This window comes from Mustela erminea, chromosome 4, assembly GCF_009829155.1.
Source record: "Mustela erminea isolate mMusErm1 chromosome 4, mMusErm1.Pri, whole genome shotgun sequence".
Lineage (NCBI taxonomy): Eukaryota > Metazoa > Chordata > Mammalia > Carnivora > Mustelidae > Mustela > Mustela erminea.
In genome coordinates, this window is record NC_045617.1 from 135,339,158 (window position 1) to 135,365,149 (window position 25,992).

A 25,992-nucleotide genomic window follows, 5' to 3' on the forward strand; every position below is an offset into this window, starting at 1 on the left:
AAACACAACCTCTGCATCTGCTCTCTGCTTGAAGCTTCTGCCCCAGCCCTCCAGGGTTTTGGCTTCTGAGACCTCCATATCTAAAGTGTTTCCTACCCTGCATCACCCACTTTCAGCTTCCTTAAGGCACTCACCACTCTTGATGTAATCTAGTATCTATTTAGTTATTTGTCTGATTTGTGTCTTTATCATTAGAATGCAAGCTCCATGAGAACAAGGACCTAGCCCACCTTTTCCAGCACTGAAAACATGGTCTGGTACACAAAAAGTATTCAAAAAATTCTCACGGGATAAATAAACATGCCCGTTGGTATAGTATTTGTATTTTTTATGTTACTTAGAGGGTATTTTTTTCTGCACTGGGTACTGATTCAGCAGACTCTCCCAGGTCTACTATTCTATTCAATGATGGGGACAATTTTTGAAAGACAAAACAATAAGGAGACAAGTTAGCTGTTAAGGATCCAGCGAAACAGCAATGGTCTTTATAAAGAAGCAAATGTCTGTGGTTCACTTTTGTTGTGTGGTCATAAGAAGTCTCCAAGGCCCCCACATGAGTTCAAATCTCTTTTCTTTACTGGGTAGACTGTATCTTATTATGAGGCACACACTAGAATTTACAGGCAGAGAGAACTTGGCTCTCTTTGACTTATTCCTGAGTTTTTGTTTGTGACCAGTATGACTCTCCTCGGAGGACAAGATTAGGTCTGGGAGCATGGGTGCTGCAGAGGGCATCTGGCCTGTTTGCAAAAGGAGCAATTCCCACCTCAGCTTTTCAAGGCTCCTCCACTTGCTTTGATTCCTTGCCCATAAGCTGCTCCAGGCAGCAGTTTGCGCTCAGTAGGGTCCCAGCTTGGGTTCTCATGTAGAGAAGGTGTGAAAACCTTTTTTTCTCTGTGGGAGCCCACACTTAGCCAGCTTCGAAGCCCAGAGCTCCTGAGTCAGGGCTGACCCAAAGCTGAGTTGTGAAGGGTCAGCCAATCTTCCAATCTTTTCTATCCCTTGTCTTCACAACTGCCTCAATCGCTTCCCTTGGCCCTTCGCAGATCCCTGTTTAGATTAAGGGACCCCCAGGGCATGGCTTAGCCAGCCTGCCTTGTCCAGTCCAGCCTGCCTTGTCCAGTCCAGCCCACCTCTCTCTCCCTAGCCTCCGTCCAGGGTGCACCCCTCTCCACCAAAGAGTTGCTTCTGGGAGGTAAAATGGGAGGAGGGATACTGGGGTGACAGAGATAGAGATTCCTGACCACTTCTTTTCATCTTTATAAGTGGCAGTTCTGGGCAAGTCACTCCTTTCTGAGACTTAGTTTATTTCTTTGTAAATCTATGATTAATTCCCCAGTTTATCTAGCTCAGAGCATCTCTAGGCTCAAAAGAGATAACGGATGGTGTATACACTTAAAATCTTACCCTACCTTCTAAACTGAGAAGATCACCCTAGAACTGCTTAGAAGTAAATGGTTCACAGCTCTTTAGGAGCTAGTCTGGACAACACAGATTGATCTACAGAATAAATAAACTCAGTTGATAGTCAGCTTTTCATGGCCAAAAGTGGCTTTAAGTGTTATACCAGTTAGGTAATGTATTTTCATTAACATCCAATCTCTTCAAGTAAATACAATCTTAGGGGGAAATCGTTTAAGGTGAAGATTTCAGGTGTCAGGCTGACCTCTAGAGGCAATACCTTGAGGGAGAAGTGGCGGGTAAACACTCAAGTCCTAGTTTTGATCACTGTCCTCTTAGCCTCTACACAAAGCCAAGCATGCAAAGTCTCCTGTAACTTGGACACACCAACGATGGTCTCAGAACTTACCATCATCTTTACACAACTAGTTATTTCACAACTCTTGCCTCATCAAAACTATGTTTTTCTCTTGGCTTCCTTTCTCTTTCAAGTACCCCAACGACAAATTGCAAAGACCAGGTGGACCTGGGCAACCCCCAAACAGAAGTCGCGTCATCTGGCTTTGGCAACTTCCTCTCCTCTGTGACTGTTGGAACAGAAATAAAGACTCACAGACTGTCGGAGTAGATGCGAACTTAGAGGTCAGTGGGCCTGGCCTCTCTCAATGTTGCCAGTCAATTGAAATGCCTATAGAACACCTACTCAGTGCCAGACCCATTCTAATGGGTCCTCGTGAGGGTAGGATCAAGGTGCCGAGCAGGACACTGTGGCTAACCCTGTGGAGAAAGGCAGGCAGGCAGACAAGAGGTTGGGATGAACAGATAAATATTGTGAGGTTGAATGCCCAGATTCATGTGTGGACTGTCTCCCAAAGTAGGGGAATCAGAAAAGGTTTTTTAGGGGAGGTGGTTTTTTTGTTTGTTTTGTTTTATAAGTAAGCTCCAGGCCCAGTGCAAAGCCCAGTGCAGGGCTTGAATCCAGGACCTTGAGATCAAAACCTGAGCTGAGATCGAGAGTCAGATGCTCAACTGACTGAGCCACCCAGGCACCCCAGGAAAAGAGGAGTCGTGGAGGAAGAAAAGGAGTAAACCAGAAGAGGATCAAAGGGTAGTGGGGGGAAGAAGTTCTAGGAAAAGAGGTGGGAAGAAGAAAAGGAGAGATGGAAAGGGCAAGATGAAGGAATGGGAGAAGACCAGGTAGGGTGGGGGGGAGGTGACTGAGCTCACTGCCCACTGAGGGAGCTGCCAGGAGCCCCCCTGCTGCATCGTGAAGGCCCCGTGGGAACAGCAACAGGTGAGTCTGGAGCAATAAGCAGTGGCCAGATCTGAAGGAAACTTCTGGTCCCTGTGAAGGAGGCAGGAAGGTAAGACTTTATCCCAAATGTGACAATGTGACTCTGAAGGTCTTAAACAGTACGGTGAATTCTAAGATTTCTCCAGTGGTTTCCCACCACCGACAGACAGCTCATTCCACTGGGAGGTATGTCAGCTTGTTAGTAAAATGTGTGTTCCAGTTAAGTCCAAGGACGCCATCCACAAGAACCTGAGAGACGGGCTGTCCTCCCTAGTCTGCTGGCTCTTCCGCTTGCAGTGGTCTCAATACTGGGAGACTATTTCTTACGCCACCATGTCCCACACTTTCTCCTCTTCAGGGTTCACAAACCTGATCCCTTCTACCTCTGTTCATAGACATAGAAGAGCTCTCCTTGGAAGCAGGGGGCTTGGAAATCCCAGCTTTTCCACTCTTGCTTCTCTAAGAAAGTGAGTTGTCTACACCATAGATGTTCAAACAGCCCTCTGGGCACAGATGAAGCAGATGAGTCCTCTCCTAGTGGCAGTGGAGTGGTTTGTACAGACACTGAGAGTTGTAACATTCCATTTCTGGCGTTGCTTCTTTGGTTAGCTAGCTCTCCCACTGCTGCGCAGCTGGCCGACCACTTTCTCTTCATTCTCGCCTGTTCTCCCAGGAACATACTCTTTTTATGGTGCTCCGTTTTGTTAAACTTCACATATAACTATTCAATTTCTTCTTACAGCTCCTTTCTCTGAAGGTAGGTACATCTTAACTGAGATGCCTTAACGCTCTCCGGCAGCATTGCATAATGGTAAGAACAGTCTTCAGAGTCAGAAAGACCTGATTTTGGGCCGCCTGGGTGGCTCAGGGGGTTAAGCCACTGCCTTCAGCTTGGGTCATGGTCTCAGGGACCTGGGATCGAGCCCCACATCGGGCTCTCTGCTCAGCAGGGAGCCTACTCCCCCTCCCCCCGCCTCCCTCTCTGCCTACTTCTGATCTCTGTCTGTCAAATAAATAAATAAATAACATCTTTAAAAAAAAAAAAAAGAAAGAAAGAAAGATCTGAGTTTGAAATTTGGCTCAGCTGATTTATAACTGTGGGATTTAGGAAAGTGATCCAGCCTGTTGGAGCTTTGGTTTCTTCATCTGTATAATGCTGAATGATGAAGAGCTGACTTCGTTTAGGTCATGTCCTCCATACAAAGCAGGCATTGGCTTGCAAGAACCAGTGGCTATTAACGATCAAAACAAAAATGGTAACGATGATGACCGCCTGACTCTTCTACGTCTAACTGAATGCCCTGGGTCGACTGCCTTACTCAAAGTCTCAGTTTTCCCGTCTCTGACACAAGGATGACAGCAATTATTTGGTAGAGCTGTTTGAAGATCCAGTGTGATAAAGATGTGCAAAGCACACGGGAGGCCCTCGAACACAGGTATGTGCTCTTTGCCCTGCAGGGGACCTCTTTCCTTTCAGCCAGCCACCATCAGACACCCTTCCCTCCATCTCGGGTGTTCCTGTCAAGGGCCACAGGCTCTTTCTGGGCAAACAGCCTCTGAGAAGATGAGGCTCTCCTTTCTGTTTGCCTAAAATCAGAGTCATTTTTCTGTCCCTGGTTGTTCTCATGTTGTCTCTTTCTGGCCTGTTATGGATTGAATTGCGGGTTCCACACCCCTTCTTAGGATCAGAATGGGGCGGGATAAAAAAAAAAAAGTGGGTTGTGTCCTAAAACCTAGCACCTGTGAATGTGACCTTATTTGGAAATTGGATCTTTACGGATTTAAACAAGTTGTTTTGATAGGAGGAGAAGAGAGCACCATTCTGAGACAAAGACATAGGAGACGGTCCCTGAAGACAGAGAGAGAGGCTGGAGATTTGCTGTCACAAGCCCAGGAATCTGGGACTACAGAAATCTGAAGACGCAAAGAAGGGCCCTTCCTTAGGGGTTTGAATGAAGCACGGCTGACACCTTGATTTCAGACATCTGGTCTCCAGAATTGCAACAGAATGTGTATTTATCATGTCCAGCCACCCGGTTTGTGGTCCTTTGTTACAGCGGTCACGGGAAGCTGACGCCCTGACCCCCCCTGCTAGTTAGAGTCCACTTGAGTGTGAGGTTTACTAACTTGTGAAACGAACATTCTCAAAGTCCACCTTTAGAACTGACAAGTTGTTTACCCAAAGTGGGGGGGATGTATTATGTGCTTATGGGTAGAATAAAATGGATAGAAAGGGGCACGGCTAGTCTGATCAAGAAAGGAAAAGAAGGGGCACCTGGATGGCTCAGTGGGTTAAAACCTCTGCCTTCAGCTCAGGTCATGATCTCCGGGTCCTGGGATCAAGTCCCGCATCGGGCTCTCTGCTTAGCAGGGAGCCTGTTTCCTCCTCTCTCTCTCTCTCTGCCTGCCTCTCTGCCTACTTGTGATCTCTGTCAAAAAAATAAATAAAATCTTTAAAAAAAATAAAAAGAAGAAAGAAAAAGAACCACTGAGAAGACTCAAATCTCCACCCTGTTAATGAAGAAGACAAAGCAACTTGGAAAAGTGGGGAAGGTCTGAAGTCAGGGTCAGGTGGGAAGAGTCACGTGGCCACCACTCACAGGTTTAAGGGGGCTGGCATTTTTGTGCTGATTTAATCTATGATTTCAGCTTATCAAGGGATAAGGTTGACAGACTAAAAATTAGCCACAGGGTACAACTTTACTCTTGGCTTCACAGAGGACTAAAGACATAAAGTAAGGCGCCGTGTCAGAACTTGCAGGGCGGTGTGAAACACTGTGGTTTGAACAAAGCCGAGTTGGCCTGAGTATGAATTACAGGAAGAAAGGAAGGAAGAAAAAGAAAGAACTCTGGGCTATTTATTCCTTTTCTATGGGACACATTGAAGAAAAGATTTGTCCCATGTCACAGACCCAGCTGGAGGACGTGGGGCCAGACAGGGCACAGGGGGCATGAGTCACAGCTCCCAAATTTCAGAAACTCCGTTATGTGGGAGCCCAGCAAATGGTTCCCCACTATTCTGATGGAGTGCCTTTGGTTTGGGGGTTGCATGAGCTTTAGCCAACTGTTGTGCAGGTCTTAGGACATAGAGCCAGTGATGATGGCCTTGGACTCATGCAGCTGGTGTTTTAGGAAACTGGTTGATGTTATATTAATGGGGTGATCAGATCTGATAGGGCTGGGTAGCTTTTGACTCAGTTTAAGACTACAGTGGACATTCAGCTGCCTAGCATGTGTTCCTCCCTTGTTTCTGGGAACTATGTTCTTTTTTTTAAAAATTAATTAATTAATTAATTAATTTTTAAAGATTTTATTTATTTATTTGACAGACCGAGATCTCAAGTAGGCAGAGAGGCAGGCAGAGAGAGAGAGAGGGGGAAACAGGCTCCCTGCTGAGCTGAGAGCCCAATGCAAGGCTCGATCCCAGGACCCTGGGATCATGACCTGAGCCGAAGGCAGAGGCTTTAGCCCACTGAGCCGCCCAGGTGCCCCTGGGAACCGTGTTCTGATGTTCCTTTGGAGACTCAACCTTTCTCTCTTCTCAGTTCCTGCTGCTAGGGGCAGGTTCATGGCCATCTGAGAGCCAATCAGCATATTCCATTGTCGCGGCCCCACAGTAACTGGTTTAAGAATGGGCACATATCAGCCCCAAGGACCTTTTACAAAAACTATTAAGGACAAGATGCAGTCATTTGGGTCACTGAGAGAAGAGGTTGAGCACCAGAAGCCTCTGGGGGCCATTTTGGTACCGTGTTGGAAGAGCCAGTCTGAGTGAGCCAAGGGATGGAGAGAGAGTCCTGATGAGACGGAACCCTTACATCTGGCTATGCCGGAAGTTCTTTTTTGTCACATGAACAAACGCATCCAGGCTTTTGTTTTCTTAGGCCACTGGAAGTTAGGTTTCTTGACAACCTAAAGAGTTCTGACTAGTACATGGACGAGGCACAGTAGGACCACAGAAAATGTCACCAAAATTTATAGAAGACAGAATATACAAGACATAATGTGTGGCACATTGCACCAGAAGGCTTTTAAGCGAAAGAGGTCATAGGAATAGCTCTGAGTATTTTTCGAGTACTTTCGAGTACTTAACAAGTATTATTTTTGAGTACTTAAGAGTATTTCCAAACATAAAATGATGGTATTACTCTTTTAAATCCTTCTGGGATTAGGGAATAAAACAAAGTCCAAAAAACAGTAATCTGAATTTTTCTTGTGGTAATATGGCATCGAAATCATCATAAAAAGATCATCCTAAAGGCAAGAGTTGTGAGTTTCCTCTGGACTCTGTTCTCGGGCTACTTCCTTGTCCTGGTTTGTCTGTGGGACTGCCCTGTTTTATAATGGAGAGTCCCCTATTCCCAGAACCACCTCTGTCCCTGGCAAACCTGGGTGGTCTCTCATGCTGTACCTTGGGGAAGCTCCAGGTTTTCATAAAGGACTACACTGCTCACTGCAAAAGGAGAAGGCAGGCAAGCGACCTCTTCTGCTCCAGTCAGAGCAATTTCTCTTTTGTATGTTCAAAAAATCAGAGTCTCTGCCTAATATTTGGGGGGGTGGAGGGAAACCCTCTCTTTGTGGGACCTCCCTTTAGAATTCCATGATTTAATTTTCTTTGTTAGGAGACAAATGGCTCTTACAGACCAGTGTTTCCTGCACCTGGCTGGTCACAGCAGTCACCTGGGGAATTTTAAACCAACACACATTCCTGTCTACCACACCTGGAGATTCCAACTCAGCCAGAATCAAGTGGAGTCAGAGATCTGTATTTTTTTTTTAAATCTTTGCAGGTGACATACCTATAAATTATTCACAAATGTTGGTATGTTAAGTATCATTAATAATAAATCACTTTCCACACACCTCACAAATGGCCAAGACAGACCATTGTTTGCGGTAGGTTCCATTACACCTCAAACTTTCCATGCGTCAGGAGGGCTTGTTCAAACAGCTAGGTGGACCCCACCTGCAGGCTTTTTCTCTCTCAAGGAGGGCTGAGGCAGGACAGGGAATTCGCATTTCTGAGACGCTCACTCCGCGGTAGGCATCATCACCGTAGAACATAATGAGCTGAGGGTCTTATCTGGCCTCTTCTGTCTTCGTAATTATTATAAAACACCCCTTTCACCTCCCCCTAGCATAGTCCTAAGTAAATTATTGATGAGTCAACGTGTGGATAAATGTGTTATAGGCCTCAATGACGGAGACCTTTCCACTAATTTTCTAAAGAACATTGTGACCTATATCCCTTAGCATGTAAGAAAGGTTTCTGTTGGTTATCTAAGGAATATTGTCTCAAGGGACCTCTGCTGAGGACAGGGTGGAAACAACAGGATTTCCTGCTCTGGGCTTTAGGGGCTTTGTGCTGAATACAATGAGGTAACTGCCACGTTCCGTCCTGAGGCCTCCAGACACGCACACTGGACTCTCCCCAAGACTCCATTTTGCTTGTTTGTCACTTTCTAAAGCTGGTGGATTTGCTTTTCACCCACCATTTCCTTTCTGTCTTTAGCTTGTCACTATATTTAAATTTTTGAACTGATTGGCTGGGACATTACCTAAACATATTTTGGTTGCCATGCCTCTTTATTTCTTTGGAGAAACATGTCATTATCCCTCTGGAAGCCCAAGAACGATTGCTCCAATCTCCGCTTAGACTGTGCGGGGGGCCACCCTCATCAGTCCTGCATCCTTTGGCTTGTGTCTGTCCTCTGTTGGTGCTGGGACAGCTGAGGGCACCTTGGCACTGTCTTCCCACCCATCTTCATCAGTGTGAGAAATGGTTCTTGTACTACAGAGCCCTATGTAGGGCCACAATCTGGACCTCAACCCAGACACACCCCAAACAAAGTTAGAACAACAACAACAAAAAGCCACTGACCATTATTAGCTGCTGATACAGGAGTACACTGTCCAAGTTCTACAGGAACACTCAGATGGTATTTAAGTGGCTTTGTAACTTGTACGTAACTACTTGAAATAAGAAACAGCACCCCAAAAAACACAAATAATGATAATATAATAATAATAATAGATTTTAAAGTTTCCCTCTCTCTATTAAAAGAGAGCGTGATGATATTTCAAACAGATGGTTCTTTAGTTGGTATACAGTCTAGTTACCCTAGAAAACAAGGTATGTGCCCAAATGCAAGAAACAGAGGACCATCCAAGCTCCTCCCTGGAAAGAGGGTTTGCTTTTGGTCAGAGTGTATAATTATGGAGAAATAATCAGTTCTGCAACATCAGCCTCACTAAATGGCTAAGTCTGTGGCAATGAACGAAAGCAGGCTTCTCTGCCCATTATGAAGGCAGTCAGTGTGGGTCTCAGCTCCGAAGGTGACTACTCAGCAACTAAAAGAAGCAGTTTGCTAGTCTACAATGTTAACAGCATGATGGAAACACTGACTTTCCACCCAAGCCATGGTGGTAGAAACGCTTGCCAGTGTAGAGTTGTTCCCTAGTACAAAGTGGTCTGAGATGCTTGGCTATGTGCGCCTTGGAAGGTTCTGAAACGCTTTGGTGTTGTAATGACACTTGTGTTTCAGGAAACACCTCTGAGCTGGGCTGACAGGAAAACATCATGTTAGGTAACAACAAATAAAATTGAGACCTGAGAAAGTTTTGACTCTCCCTTTGGAGTGTCAGGTCAGTCTTGAGGGGAACTGGGTATTTTCCTTGCAGGCGTTGAGAAATAGGGTGGATGGTGATGGGTAGGGGGGTGGGAGGAGGGAAGAAACATGACCTGCCTGTCACTCTTCATAATTTCCTCTTGTCTTTGAATCGGATGTTGATATTTTTCTGCTTTACAGAATGTGTGTGTGTGTGTGTGTGTGTGTGTGTGTGTGTGTGTGATGCTTGGGGAAGGGTGATGCAAGGAGAAATTGAAAACAACTCCCACCATTCACAGAGGCTAAGGAGATTCAAACACTAAGAAGTCAAGTTCACATCATTGCAGGCCACAGAGTGAGAAGGCAAAAGTGTCTGGGCTTAATTATGCATATTACAACACTGCCTGCTGGGAAACTAGGCAGTCCTTAAAGTCCATCTTCTTCTTCTTTTTTTTTTTTTTAATTAAATATTTTATTTATTTATTTGGCAGAGAGAGAGAGACTGAGAGCAGGGACACAAGCAGGGGGCATGGGAGAGGGAGAAGGAGGCTTCTTGCTGTGCAGGGAGCCTGATGCAGGGCTTGATCCCAGGACCCTGGGATCATGACCTGAACCAACGGCAGACGCTTAACGACTGAGCCACCCAGGCATGCAAAGTCCATCTTTTGTAAAGTGGATCAGGATCAAGTATTTTGTAAGAGACACATGAGTTTGTAAAACTTTGACTTGAATGGGCTTCTGCATATAATGGAGAGAATACCAAGCTTCTACCATGTGGGAAGACGAGTCCTCAGCAATCTAATTCAGACGATTTACAGGAAGAGTGCCAGCAAGGGTTTCATTTGGGATGGGGGTGAAGGAGCACAGAGAGAAGGATATATACATGGATCTCTGTAAGGAGATGGTTAGAGAAGCAGACTGGAGTTTCCATGCCTTCCTGTTTTATCCTTGGAATCTAGAAGCGAATGAGGCTTTCCTCAGGAATCCAAGAAATCATTGTCCATGTTCAAATTTCTCTGAGGAAGAGGGTGGAGGAAGTTTCTGCTTTATGGTCTGGAATCATGAAGACATACCTCACAGACTTTACAAAACAAGCCCCTGACTATCTGTATTTCACAACAGCCCATATTAGTGAGTCAATTTTTGGTAAATTCACGTTAAAGGAATATCTACACATAAGCCAGTTCAAAGTGATCTGTGAGTTCCTCTCATTCTCCTGTATAAACTTGACTTTTACCTCATGTCCTTCTGGACATATTCCTCCATATTGACACTTGGTTGTCATTACAGAAGTTTCTCAAGAGCTGCTTCAACCATTGTTAGACAGAGCTAAAACATTTTCTCTTTTATAATATCCCATATGAATTGCCGTGTGTTGTCAATCCCAGGCTTTGGAGAGAAAGATCTACCCCATAAAGTTGGCATCCAGTCCATTGAACATCATTTTTGTCATGAAGATCTTCTCTAGTTGAGAGAGCTTGCCATGTTTGTGCGCCATTTTGTTTCCGGATACCCATTCCCTTGAGGCTTGTCTCATGCCACTGAGGGGCAAACCACTGAAGCAGTGTGGAAAAAATAGGCCTTATCAAATAATTTTCTGAAATTCCTGCCTGTACCATGACAAAAGGAGGATGTTCTTCCACCAACAGAGGTCGATGTGGAATTCATAACGAAACTATCCATTGTTGCTAGAATTCTGCAGGCTACAGTTGCCAGGGTGTCACCAGGGCAGGGTGACAATTGTCCTTCCCAGCTCCAAATTCTGTGGTTCCAGGAAACTGCTGTTGGAAGAAGGCTCAGTCTTGAGTGCCAACCAACATGCAAGTATGGGTAAATTAAAAAGACATCAAGCAAAAGAAACCCTTTGCTCAGGACGAAGAGGACATGACATGTGAGAAAGGGTTGGGCTATAAATTACAGTAGAGAGCAGCAAAATAACTGAAAGAAAACATGATCGAGAGTTGGCTAATAATTTAAAGAGTCCAAAGAGGAGGAAATGAAATAATCCTCACAAGTAAGAACAGTGCGGTCCTTGCTTCACCAGGAAAGGGTACCACCCCTTACCTGAATGGCCCTCTTGTGAGAGGCTGACGGATCTTCACAAGAAGAGAGCACTATGGTAGCAACAGAAAGGGTACGCAGCAGAGGTTCCCACTCAATGACGAAACAGGCCAAATCCTACCTATGAGAAGGGATTTTTTGTATGTACGCACACGAGGCGCTTTTCTTTTTACTGCCATTTACTTTTGGGTATTCAAACTTCATGCAATAGAGAGTGGAGGCTCGTCTCCAGAATTAAGCTGTTTGATCTGGAAATAAGAAAACTGCTTTTAGCAAGCTTGGTTTGGGGTTTTTCTACAGGAAACTTTTGTGCTTAGACAGCAGTACCATTGGGGTAGGAATCAGAGGAAAGGGGACCATGGTTAAAGTCTGATCAAACCCTAGAAGTCACCTTCTCTTTACCCTATTCACAGTAAATGATTAAGAAATGCTCGTTACTGGGGTGCCTGGGTGGCTCAGTGGGTTAAAGCCTCTGCCTTCGGCTCCGGTCATGATCCCAGGGTCCTGGGATCGAGCCCTGCATCGGGCTCTCTGCTTAGTGGGGACCCTGCTTCCTCCTCTCTCTCTCTACCTGCTTCTCTGCCTACTTGTGATCTCTCTCTGTCGAATAAATAAATAAAATCTTTTTTAAAAATTATATATAAAAAAAAGAAGAAATGCTTGCTGCTGATAAAAGAACAAAAGACCCTTCGGTTCAGTGAGGAAACTTAGAGGAACATTGTGTGTCAACTATAACTCAATTAAAAAAAATATTTCCAAACCTAAAGAAAAAGAAAGTAATGGAAAACCCACCATGTAGATTTCAATCATTTCAAACAATTAATGATGTAAAAATGAGGTGCTTTGTTTATTATGTGATAATTAAATGTTCTAATCAAAGATTCATAATGTCAATTATATGAAGAGCTTTCATAAAAATTTTGTTGCTGTTAAAAAAAGAAACTTAAAAGTATGCAAAAATTATATATATATCATTTCCTTTGATAATTGTATATGATCTAATCATATATACATACATATATATAAAATCTAAATGTGACCTTAAGAAACATCATTTGACATTAATAAGTGAAACTATACATTTGGAAGAAGGAGAAAGCACTAGGGCATGGAACATTCAAAAGAAGACATCAAGAAGAAAAGACGTCAAGTGAAGTCTGATACTTGAGTAGAAAGGAGAAATTATTCTGGGCAATGGTGAAGGTACAAATATTCAAGGACTAGTTGAGACATTATAAAGGAAGAAAAATGAAACGCTAATGCATGGTGTATGCTGGCAGTCTTCTGTTTCATCTCTCCTCCTGTTTTGTGCGTTCTACCTCTCATTTCTCCTCTGCATGTCTTAAGTAGTACCCCTGGGCCTGGCTAATATCAACCAGAGATAGAACGAATGCTTTGACCTCCATATTCTAGAAGCTTCACTTCTTATTTTTTCTAGATCCCATGAGTTATTCTTCAAATTATGATATTGAACAGACCTAGTCACATTATTCTTTCCCTTTAGTTTCTTTTTCTTTCTTGCTTTTCTCACTCGAGGGAGAGATTGTGTAGGTGTCAAAATTTGGCACTGCGTTGACTCTCGTCATCCAGGAAATACACACCTACACACTTGGGATATGTCATAAACCACCAAGTCAAAGGTGAATCTCTTTTATTAAATAACAATACATCAGGAATTGAATGTGAAAGGAACAGACCTTTATTGACCACTCACCATATGTAAATCCTATGCAAATCTTTATAGGGGATGAAAATGATTATGAAGTTTACAAAAGCTTCATTAATTGGACAAGACCGATGGGTAACCACTAAGTATGCTATTGTTGAAATAAACTATTGAGCCAAGACTCTATTTCATCATACTCTATGATGATATGGCAATCTCCATTAAGAGTGTATTTTTTTAACTTAAAATTTTTTCCTTATGAAATTTCTCTCATAGGATCTAACTACCGAGGCAAAATTCAAAGGATTCTCTTAGCCCTGTCCATTTTCTAAATCCCTTTTTTTTTTTTTGACTCGGTGATCCCTCTCAATTAAAGGAATTCTTCTCAATGCAGAAACTTCTCTGGTTCAGCTGAATTAATGAGTGCCACAACTGTCTACTTGGCCTTCACAGCCAGCTATGGGCTAGTCATCCCATAAGTCACAAAAACCCGGTGAACGATGAAGTAGAGGGAATTCTGTCACGTAAAGTCATGATTAACCGGTTAGCATGGGGAGGGGATGCCCAGGAGAAATTTCTTTGCCAGAAGTTGTGTAAACCTAAAAATGATTTACAATTGGATGACTTCAATTATCGTGTGAAAATTCACCATCTAGATCTCATAAAAGAAAATTCTTAGAGTGTTATGGGTCCATATCCCTCCCCCGCCCAAAATGAGAGACATCCACAAAGCATGCCTAATTGAGTAGGATGGAAAGACTGTGGTAAGTCCAAACTGTGCTCATTTGGGACATTAAAGGACTGGACTCCAAGAGTATGATTGGCCAAGGAAGATTCTGCATCATAGTGTGATTTTGTATGTAGTTCGACAAACTTGTGTCTTCAAAAACAGTCGGCTGTGTTTCCAGGCTCCAGCTTCTGTGAGCCTGAGAAAGGAGGAACCCACCACTTCTATTCTTAGCTGGGTTTTGAAGGGTACTATTTTGCTTATGCTAAAATAAAGTGAATAAGGGCATGGATGTTTTTTAGTCTGCTGGATGTGAATTCAGATTCTGGGTGTGGCAATCTTGAGTTTTGTTTTTGTTTTTAAAGATTTTATTTATTTGACAGAGACAGACACAGCGAGAGGAGGAACACAAGCAGGGAAGCAGCAGAGGGAGAGGGAGAAGCAGGCTTCTCGCCGAGCAGGGAACCAGATGCGGGCTCGATCCCAGGAACCTGGGATCATGACCAGAGCCGAAGGCAGATACTTAAGGACTGAGCCACCCAGGTGCCCCAACAATCTTGAGTTTGTAGTCATTGTAAACCTTAGCAGTTTTTCCTACTTGATGGTAATGGCTAGACAAATTTTTAGGGTTTCTCAAGTATAAGACACTGTTGTTGTAAGTGATGGATATATGTTACTTAATCTAAATTCATAATAATCCAATGAACTGATGTACAGAAATGAGTTAACACAGTACAGCTGAGGCCTTAGAAAGCCCTGCTTGCAAGGTTGGCCCTTGTCTGGCATCTGGGAACTTGGATTTCAGGAGGACTTCCACCACGTTTGTATGAACAATGTACGAACAATGCGGTTTATGCTAACACCTGCTCCCCTTATGGGAGTTTGAAATTTTGGTATGTAGCAGACAGAGGGTGCCTAAGTGACCAGCCTGCAATGAAAATCCTAGCCCCGAGTCTCTGAAGAGCTTCTCTGATAGACACCATTTCACACCTGTCATAACTTGTGGGAGGAATTAAGCATATCCTGTGTGACTCCTTGGGAGAGGATTCTCAGTAGCTAGTATCTGGTTTCCTCTGGACTTTGCCCCATGTGCTTTTCCCTTTGCTGATTTCAGTTTGATTCTGTTGGGCGTAATAGATCATAGCTCTGAGTACGATTATATCTTGAGTCCTCTGAGTCCCTCTGGTGAGTCATCAAACTGGGGGTGGGCTTAGGGACCCATGACACAGCTGTGTGGAAGTTTTAAAGGTGAAGAAGTGGCTTCCGGGAGAGGTTACCCCAGGAGAGGTAACTATCTTAAGGTCACACAGCAACTGTGCATTACCACCAGGACTTGAACCCAGGCAGGCTACCTCCAGGGCCCTTGTTTACCCCGTGGAGGTTCTAAGCTTGTAACACCTCCCCCATAGTGTGACTGTGAAGCAAAGGAGGTGTGTTTGTTCAGAACATACAAAGTGCTCAGTGAAATTCTATTACATAACTATGCACCGGTCCTCTATCCCTTCTACCTGCTAACCAGGAAATCTGCCATACATTTCCTATAGGCCGATGATAGAGAAGTAGAATGTCTCTAAGAAGTTGAAACTTGCATGAAGAGGGAAATGGAAGGGAATGGTATGCAACTCAATGACTTATTTTTTTTTTTAACAATAATATCTATCCCAAGACCTTCTCTTTAAGCCAAATGGAGCTTCTATGATTCCTCTCCTCTTTCCTTGCCACTTCTGCCTCCTTAGGCCCAGGTTGGATGGGCTGGACACTGTGGTGATGGTGATGAAATCTGCAGAGCTGGCTGGGTGTTTAGGAGAACTGAGGCAGAAGCAGGAGAGGGGCTACATAGTTTGGGTTGGGACCCTTTCATTATTGTAACCCTATTTTCTACCACCCATTCTCCAGATGGGAACACACTGTCTTGAAACCATACTTTTTTTTTTTTTTGTAGAAAAAATTTTTTTAAAAAAATTCAGTTTAATTAACATATAGTGTATTTTTAGTTTTAGAGGTAAACTTTAGTGACTCCTCAGTTGCACATAATAGCCAGTGCTCCTTTATCAAGTGCTCTCCTTAAAGTCCACCACTCAGTTACCCCATACCCCCCAACCTCCTCTCCAGCAACCTGCCATTTGTTTCCTATAGTTAAGAGTCTCTAATGGCTTATCTCCCTTTCTGATGTCATTTTTTTTTTTTTTTTTTTTTGCTTAGCCTAATACCCTCTAGTTTCTTCCATGTTGTTGCAAATGGCAAGATTTCATTCTTTTTAATGGCTGAGTAAATGTTCCATTATATATACCACATCTTCTTTATCCATTCATCAGTAAATGGAGATCCTGGCTCTTTCCATAGTTCGGCTATTGTGGACATTGCTCTATAAACATTGGGGTGCATGTGCCCCTTTGGATCACTACATTTATATCTTTGGGGTAAATATTTAGTAGTGCAATTGCTGGGTCATAAGGTAACACTATTTTTAACTTTTTGAGGAAACTCCATGCTGTTTTCCAGAGTGGCTGCACCAGTTTTGCAACAGAATACTTAATACTCTGCTTGCTAAAATCATTTCTCAATCACCCTCACCCCTTTCCTACCTTTCAAACCTTCTAATTAATGTAGAAACATCCATTTTCTTTCCACTGAGGAAACTAAGTGACTCTAGCATTTCACAGACTTATTCTTACATTGCTTTCAAATAAAAACAGTTCTTCCTGCTAAACACCTATTTGGAATATGTCAAAGCAAATGTATGGTAAGTTTCTTGCTGTCTTGATCAGTAGAACAAGATGTTCTCCTTAAAGCCAAGTTGGCTAAAGCACAGGACATCTACATGGCAGAATCTGGGCAATAAAGGCAGATGTCCTTTGATGCAAAACCTCATCTCCTCCATCTACTCCCCTAAATACCTTTTACTAGAGAAACAAACTTATTTCAGAGTAAGAAATATGACTTCAAATGTAAATGGTGGTGGGGGGTGGCTTGGCAGCAATGCCAAAACCCAAATCAGTGAGACCAAATCCTTCCCTATGAGCACATTTTGATGAAGTCAGATTGGAAAGAGTCCACCCTTTCCATGGATCTCAGATAGTTGGAAAGAGGACTTGGTCAGCCCGAGTGCCAAAAGAAGGAGCTGAGACTTGGGAAGGGAAGCTGAAGGGCTACTTCACCTGTACAGTAGATTTTCTCATGGGAAGTCTTGACCTTTGGTGGGGAGCATGATGAAAGCAATATGGAAGAGGTGGAACTTAAAACAAAAACTTCCCATCTTGCAATAAAATCCACTTTTATCAAAGAAAAATCAATGTCCTCACACCAGAGGTGTGGGCGCTGTCAGGATCCACTGGGAGGAGTTGCCAGGTTATTGGATAAACTCCTTTAAGCCAATGACTCAGGTTCAGTCCTATCCAGGTCTTTTGCTCAATTGCCCAATTTTACTTAAGTTACCTCATCTCTTCTACCCTAATCTCCTCAGTTTCGTTATCTGTAGCGCAGGGGATATAATAATGCCCCCAGGACCCCTGTGGACATTGGATAAGGTGATGTGGGTCAATGCGCTGACTGAATTGTACATCAGTACCTAAATGTTAGCCGTGAATATCTTGCTCCAAGAATGGTAGCTATCACCAAGACTGAAGAGGAAGATCAAATGTAAAATAAAAACCTAGTTTTTACTGTATTGAACATTCAGAAAGGAGGGTTACCTCAAGAGGAGAGCCTTATAAAGCTACAGTGCAAATGGAATGGGCTTTGCAAGAAACTCACTTCAACGATAAGTCAGAATGTAAATACCCCATTGCAGCAGCTGAAACCCTCTTCTTGGGCTGGTCTAATAAATGGTCTAAAAAGGTGATGGGCATCAATGAAGTCTTAGGTCAGAGGCTCTGAAGCAGCCAGTGATTCAGTTTCTGGGATTAAGGAAAACAAAAATCTTACCAATGGCTGGATAAAAATAACATTCCTTTCTATTGTGATCATCCGACATCAAGGAAATGTTTGAAATTTGGGCAGCATAATATGGTGTGCCTGCTGTGAAAAACACAGCAGCACCCATGTGTCCTATCAGTCTTTGCTGTTGGTAAGAATCGTGGGGAAAGCCAATTTGAGTCATTCCCCAATGCAGTTCACTCTAAAATGGATCACTATTCTAAGGGACTTGACATGCCTTTTTGATTCAGATTCATCTGCTCGGAGCCCCCCACCCCCACCCCGCCCCCGCTCTGCTCCCCATCATTCAAACGCTCTGTGCTTTCTTCACAAATGCTGCACACAGACTGTCATTAGGTTCAGAGTAAGCTGCAATTAGCAAGTCTGTCAGCTTCTCTTACAAGGAACTTATTTTTCAGTGGAAATTTTTGTAATGGTTCCTGTCTGATCCTTAACTCTTCCCCGGAGACCAAACTCCCCAGCTCAATTCTTGGCAACGCAACTCCAGGAGTGAATGATACCCCTTTGGACCAATTAATTACGTTAATTTCTTAAATTTAGCTACTAGCTGTTTTGGCAACTTCCTCAGAGCACGCCTTGCAAATAAATCCTCCAGAGCTCTGAAATGTCTGACCTCCCAGTCTGAGCCCTCAGAGACTTGCAAGACTGGGTCTTGGTTCTCACAATGCCTCTTCAGTGTGGTCAGGGGTAGTAGGCAAAAGCCTCAGTGTTTCAGGGACTCATTTGAGTTTCATTTACTGGGTGAAGGTGATAAGGTGTTTGCCAGCATCGCCCAGCTCAGTGACCAAGGGGCTGCCTAGAACTTAGAGTCTACCGCTGGGAAGCTGCTTCTCCCTTCTCCTCCAGGCCCACAGGGGTCCCTTGCAAGTTGAGAAGGAGAGCTAGGGTTGGAGCATAACTAGGAATCTGAACAGAGGGAGAAAGATTTTAAACTTAAAAGACAAAACAATGAAGATCTCTTGAACCTACAGGTGAAAGACACATAATTTAATTTATCAACTATAGGTATTCCTGTAATTCCTCATAAGTACGGAAAATTGAGGTGTCCACGTCTCTCAAGAGGTCATACAGTGATTTTCTTTTCTCTATTTGTTTGAGTGACACTGAGGTAACTACTATAACTACAAATCAACATACAGTGAAAGAAATCATCCTAATAGTTCAGCCCAGATTCCAGAAATACTTGTTAACGGGTGACTGATAGGCATGAACGGGTGACTGATAGGCATGATGGTCAACATGATGACGAAGGATATCCTCCTTATATTTCGTCTTCATTCTTATATGTATGAGCTCATGATTATCACCAAGGTAATGAAATACCATTTTGACCTTCTTTACAGAGGCTGAGACGAATTTAATTGGATTATTTCCTCCATCCTAGAGCCTTTGGGTTTTGTCTTTTCAAGCTCTTCTCTTCTGGAATTCTCTTCTGGTCAAACCCTATTCATTCTTGAGGGTCCTTCTCTTTTCTGAAAGCGTATGCTCTGTCTTCCTCTTCTTCCTCATAGCTAGTATGTACTGAGCTTTGCAAGCATCAGATACGGCTCTAAGTGTTTTGCATATATTAACTCATAGAACACTCAGATCTGTGTACTGAGTCATAAAAACCACTGAGTGAGGTATTACCGCTCTTGGCTTGCTTCTGCAGAGGAGAAACTGAGAAACGGAAGGGTAGAGTGGTAACCTGCTCAAGACCACACAGCAGGAAGGGGGTAGGGGTGGGACTCAGACCAAGTCCATTGGCTCCAAAGTTGCCCTCTGAAATATTTCACCAGTTATCCAGCCCTATCGAATCTGCCCATTTCCTGAACTCTTATGGTCCTTTTTGCTTTTATTTATTTATTTTTTTCCCAAGGAGATAGATACTAGTCATCATTTAATTAAAAATAGGCATAATACTCTATGTTCTATTGTATTTATTGCTTTGGATTTAGTTCACCTCTTTTCATATCTTTGCATATAGATCACCTTTATTCTTTAATTTTTTAAAATAGTGGCGTGGTATTCCAAAGTATGGTTTCCCAAATTGTAAAAAGGATCCTTCTGATGGACTTTCGGACTCTGTTCACATTTTCAATATCCTGCACAACTACATTTCGAATCACCACAGAAGAAAGAAACACACACTGGGTTGAAGTCAAATAGAGAGTGTGGGGTCGGGTAGCTGTTCTCTACTATTAAGAAATAACTTATTCAGCAGGGAGATAATAGGACATGGGCAAGACCAGTATTGCTGCTTGCTGGAGCATTAACTCAAGGATGTAAAAACTTCTCTCTACCCAACATTTTGTTTAACTGTAAAATAGACACATCTTGCCACTCAGTCTTCACAGCAGAAACCTGGGAGCGCCCACGGTGCACTCGCCTAGGGGTAAGGTATTATGTGAAAACATTCCTGACGTTTCCCTGTGGCCGAAACAAGCAGCCGCCACATTTCTCTGCAAAATGTTGGGGCCAGAAATATTCTTTGCTTGTCTATATTGATTTGAACTGTGTTTTTCAATCAGGCTGTTATCCGAATAATGGAGGAGATCCAAATTTTCTTTCCTGGGGAGAAATCTGTCTCTGCCTACAGCATGTGCAGGCCAAGAGTGTGGGCATCTGGCCTCTCATGAGGGACAACGGGCCAGAGGGGTGCCTCCGCATCTGCCCTCTAATGACCTCATAAGTCAATGGGAGCAGCTCACGGGTCCCTGGAATTCTGCTGGGGCACAGCCACCTTGTGCCTTGGCTCAGACCACCTGATCTTCCCTTCACAATCTCCTCATGCTTCTCTGTTTCTTCTTCTTCCATATGGGCCATCTGAGCCTCAGCCCTCCTGAGCGGGCTTCTTTAAAGAGCTCTTCTCCTGGCCAGTAATGGCATTGACCTCTAACACTCACTTGGTGAGTCCCTCGCCTATTATTTGTTTATCCACTCAACAAATATTTACTATGCACCTACCGAGGGCCAGAGATGCAGCACTGAACAGAACTCAGTCCTTCCCCGACCGAGCTGGTCTTTCAGGGAGAAAGAGAAAATCAAGCAAATGCCCCGATATTTACTATGCCTGGTGGTGGTAAGTGCAGGTAACAGAGTGGGTGTCCGAGGCGGGGATATGGCTATTTTATATAACGTGGGAAGGGAGGGCAGCGTGATAAGGTGACCCATGACCTGATTGCTGAGGGAGGGGAGGAGCCTCGCTGGTAAGCCTTCACAGTTCCTTCCAGCGCACAAATCATGAGCTGGGGGAAAGCTTGGCCATTTAGGAGAGCATCAGGGAAGCCATTTAGCGGCTTTGCAAATGTGATTTTTGTTCTGCGAATGTATATTTTCTCCTCATCTCAGAAAAATGTATATTTTCTCAGGTGTAAGCTTCTTGAGAGTGGGGGGGTCCATGATAGAGATGCCAGGTGATGCGATCTTTAGTAAAACTCCGCTCTCTGAAGTACACCCATCTGTAGTATGTTTCCTTGTGCCTTTTCCACAGCCCTTACCACAAACTTTGATTGGATTATTAGCCCTAGCTGTGGCACTTGGATATCCTAGGAAAATACTAATGCTCTCCTAGAGCGTAAGTTGTGCACGCGACCTTCACACGCCCAGGGCCACATATCACGCTGGGGAAGCTGGCTCGGATAACCTCATCATTAAAAAAAAAGATGGATTCTCGGTTCCAAATGGTATGAACTAATGTCTTTTTCTATAATGCCTACCCTTGCTTCAGACAAGACACTAAAAACACAATGAAATCACAGGCCAATAAGGTAAATAAATTAAAGCTACCAAAGAAACAAGCACCATCAAACCGTCCTGTCTTTCCAATCAATGCTTCTCAAATCAGAACACACTGATGAAGCGGTTCTTTTATCCATCTTGCCATAAAAATAAATTATGAAAAAAATCAAATAACTTGAGTACAATGTGCCTTGGTCATTTTATTTTAAATACATCAGTATGCAATTTGTCACTCCTTACTGAACCGGATGAGCTTTTACAAGCAGTTTAATGGATAGCGTGTTGTGTATAATTGTGGAAATGTGTTTAAGGTCATTGTATAATTTATATCTGAGGTCCCTTGTCAACCATGAGGTCCATGAAGACACAACCTCATTATATCCTGATATCATATTATCAAGGAAAATTCTATTTGATTGACTTGTGTTGTGTTTGCATTGCTTCTTGAGGGCAGAAAACCTACAAGTGATTTTAATTACTAAGACATCTTTTATATATGAATTCCTTAGAAATGGGGATTTTGCCCACTTAGCTTCACTGCTAAATCCTCAAAACCTACCACAGTGCCAGCCCATAGGGGTCCCTTAACAAATGTTGAGTAAATAACTAACATACTTTCTGAAATGAGATATGATACCTGTGATGGTTAATTTTATGTGTCAACTTGGCAAGACTAAGAGGCCCAGATATTTGATCAAAACTTATTTTTTTTAATTATTTTCAAGCCTTATTTTAGATGTTACTATGAAGTTATTTGTTAGGTAAGATTAACATTTAAATTATTAACTCTGAGTAAAAGAGATAACCTTCTATAATGTGGGTGAGCCTCATCTAATCAGTTGAAAGTCTTCAGAGAAAAAGCCTGGTCCCCCTCAGTGAGAATTCTGCCAGCAGACTGACTTTGCACTCAGCTCCCACAGCAGCTCTTCCCCAGATCTCCAGCCTACTCTGCAGATTTTGAACTTACCAGCTTCCATAAATGCATAAGCCAAATTCTTAAAATAAAACTCTCTGTATACAAACATATATGCTCACCTGCTATGGGTCCTGTTTCTCTAAAGAACATTGACTCATTCAGTATGCCCTAATCTTTTATTCTTTCAATGAATCAATCACTATACGTTATTTACCGAGAATCATTCTCATCCACCAAGACCCCGCAGCCACCAAAGCCAGACCAGCGACACAACCTTGGAGAGCTTTTGGCCTCAACTTTTCCACTCTGGTGGAGGGCCAGAGAGCATCAGCTCCTCAACGTTTCATTTCTCTTGTGATGCAAAGCACCTGTAGAGCTTCTCTCTAGAGAAACAGGTGCCAAGAGAACCCTGTACTTGCTAAAGCCATTTTGTGGGAGGTACCAACTTACTACTGTGGTTTTAGGGGAAAATACTTCCCATGGTGGTGTGGAGCCATTAATAGTATCACTTCCTCTAAATATTTCCATTCTTTACAAGTGAAGCTGGGGGTGGGGAATTTCCATCGTGGAAACTAGCCAAAGGTTACAAAAGGTTCACGGACACTCTACCATTTGATGATTGTGTGGTCACTAATGGGTCCCCTATACATTAAAGGAAAATGATTCTAAAAATGTATCAGCGGGAAGCCTCCAGGGGAGCGTGGTATGAAATTCAGTTCTCTTCGGGATCTAGCAAAGTGATTAGCAGTCACAGAGCCCGTTTGCTGACCTGGGGAAGGATGCATTTACAGAGTAAGTATTCAAATAGAGCCTCCCACCAAGGGTTTATGCGGTAGGAGAAGCGGACATGGAGAAGAGAAGCCTTCTAACTGTGCCCACAGCAAGCACGGTTCTTGTGTGGGAGTACATTTTATCTCTGAGAGTGATTTTTATCTCTTTCTTCCCTCCACTTAAAGCCCCTTTCCTCCTCTGATGTCTTTTTCCTTCTGGCTCTCAGTTCTCTACTTCAGCTCTACTCCACTTCTCCCCAGTTAAAACCTGTTTCCAATATGCAGCAAAGCTGCACACCTCTGCTGGGTAGCATTTTTTTTTTTTTTTAAGATTTTATTCATTTGTTTAACCCAGAGAGAGCCAGAGAGCACAAGTGCGGGGGCGGGGGGAGCGGCAGAGGGAGGAGAAGCAGGCTCCCTGCTGAGCAGCGAGCCTGATGTGGGGCTTGATCCCAGGACCCTGGGATCATGACCTGAGCTGAAGGCAGAGGCTTAACTGACTGAGCCACTGCTGGTAGCATTTTGTGCGAGAGAGAGAGAGAGAGAGAGAGAGAGAGAGAGAAAAGAAAGAAAGAGAGAGAGAGAGACAGAGATTTGGGGAGTATGTGCCTTCCTGAAATTATACTCTGAGCCTTCATCTTTGGCAGTTACCCAGCTTTGTCAATGGACAGAAATGATAGATGGTCGTATGGTTACACAGAATGCTGCACAGCCATCAAAATAACTCAATGCCTATTTGAATCGACACGGATAACCCTCAGAAACAATGCTGAGCCAAAGAGCCAGACATGGAAACATATGTATGGTAGGATTGTATTTGTTTCAAGTTCCCAAACAAACACAAATAAACTGCATATACAGTATGCATAAATTATATATGTTAATTTTTATAGAAATACATTTATGCATAAATTACACATACACCAATGATATTTGTATACATATGAGGCCAGATCCAAAAAGAAAAGTAAGGGAATATGATTAACACAAAATTTAAGACAGCAGGTCCCTTGGGGGGGTGGTGCGTGGATAGAAATGCATACAATTGATAAGGGGCATGGATCAGGCTTCAAGGGTCATTAAGGTGAGCAACAGGTAAACAGACATTTGTTTTATTTCCATTATGATTTAGAATATATGTCTACATAACAGGTACTTCTTTGTGGTAGGAAACGTTTCACAATATCTTAAAATTTTTCTAAAGTGAAATTTTTTGGGTTATTAATCCTCATTTATCCTCCTTGGGAAAGGAAGGGAGGGGCTCAGGGAATAACAGCTGCTTATAAAAATTAAACAGAGAGGGTGCCTGAGTGGCTTAGTGGGTTAAGCCTCTGCCTTCGGCTTAGGTCATGATCTCAGGGTCCTGGGATCGAGCCCCACATAGGGCTCTCTGCTCAGCAAGGAGCCTGCTTCCCCCTCTCTCTCTGCCTACTTGTGATCTTTGTCTGTCAAATAAATAAATCTTTAAAAAACATTAGAGATTTCTTTGAGTTATCATTCTCCATCAGCCAATGCTTCTAATCTGAAGCAAATGTGAAGGTTCGAACATGGAGGCACTGATACCTTTCGCCATTGCTGAGTGACTTCTGAGCCCCTGGTTTGCTTCCTCAGGGCAGAACCACCATGTTTGTAAGGGAGCCTTGCGGTGGGTCCGTTTCATATTGTTTCCCATCACCGCCTGGGTATTTGGGAGCCATTGTGGTCTCCCTAAAGTTGTTTATTGGAATGAGCAAAAATCAGCAGGCAGCGCCTAGGTGGCTTAGTTGGGTAAGTGACCGGACTCTTCATTTTGGTTCAGGTCATGATCTCAGGGTCTTGAGGTCATCCATCAATCCCCGCCTGTCGGGCTCTCTGCTGGGTGTGGATTCTCTCTCTCCCTTTCCTTCTGCACCAGCTTTCTGCTCGCACCCCCACTTAATCTCTCTTTAAAAAAAAAAAAAAAAGTACAGCTAAGGATGGTGTATTACCACCTACCTCGGATGTCCCCGTCCTTCCTGGCCATGCATCACTCACAGGGCAGGTGCTGGGTGGAATGAGACGCAGCTGTGACCCGGAAGAGCATCTGCTCTAGAGAAGCTCTGCCAGTCTTCTCTCAAAGTCCTACCTTCCAGTGTCTGCTATCGGGTGTGTTGCCAGTGCAATTAGTAACATGATTTTTTTTAAATTTTATTAACATATAATGTATTATTTGCTTCAGGGGTACAGATCTGTGAATCATTAGTCTTACACAATCCACAGCACTCACCAAAGCACATACCCTTCCTAATGTCCATCACCCAGCCAGCCTCCACCCCCCACCCCCAGCAACCCTCAGTTTGCTCGACTCAGTGTTTTTTTAACTTAAATATGTTTATAGCAGAAGATAATTTATACCACTCCTGCAGATAAATAACCAGTGTCATTAAGGTTCATAGAAGGTAATCATGAGAAATAGATGTGGGAAAGCAAAACCATCCTGTTAAATTTTAGATCACGAGCATTGCCTGCCGATGGCTCATGGCCCAAGGCCCACTTTCTTTTTGTTGAAAATTATACATGGTCAATGGTTAGAGAATGTTAAGATCAGACCAAAATCAGAGGTTCAGAAGAGTGAAAATGGAAACATTTTCCATGACAAAGTCTAGTGACTCAGCATGATTTTAGGCCCTATCTCTATATCGTGTACCATGTACAATTATCATATGGTGCCCCACAGTTGGGAAATTTTATCAGATGAATTGCAAAGAGACTGATGAGCACAAAGCCAAAGGAGGGGGCTTGTCCTAAGATGCGGCACAGCTCTGCAGAGGACTTGTGAAGTCTAAAGGCGCTCTTCCTGCGGCGCCTGGCTAGCCCAGTCGTTGGAACATGTGACTCTCGATCTCAGGGTCATAAGTTCGAGCCCCATGTTAGA

At 43.4% G+C, this 25,992-nt stretch overlaps 1 protein-coding gene and 1 long non-coding RNA gene across 2 annotated transcripts in view; one reads left to right on the forward strand and one right to left on the reverse strand.

Moving 5' to 3' along the window:
- The window catches only part of NEDD9 (neural precursor cell expressed, developmentally down-regulated 9), a 186,898-nt gene that overhangs the window by 156,264 nt on the left and 4,642 nt on the right, over positions 1 to 25,992 (reverse strand). The gene's annotated exons all lie outside the window — the stretch shown is intronic.
- LOC116589140 lies at positions 3,705 to 4,930 on the forward strand. Its single transcript, XR_004285210.1, has 2 exons — positions 3,705 to 4,131; positions 4,498 to 4,930. It is a non-coding gene; the product is annotated as an uncharacterized LOC116589140 (long non-coding RNA).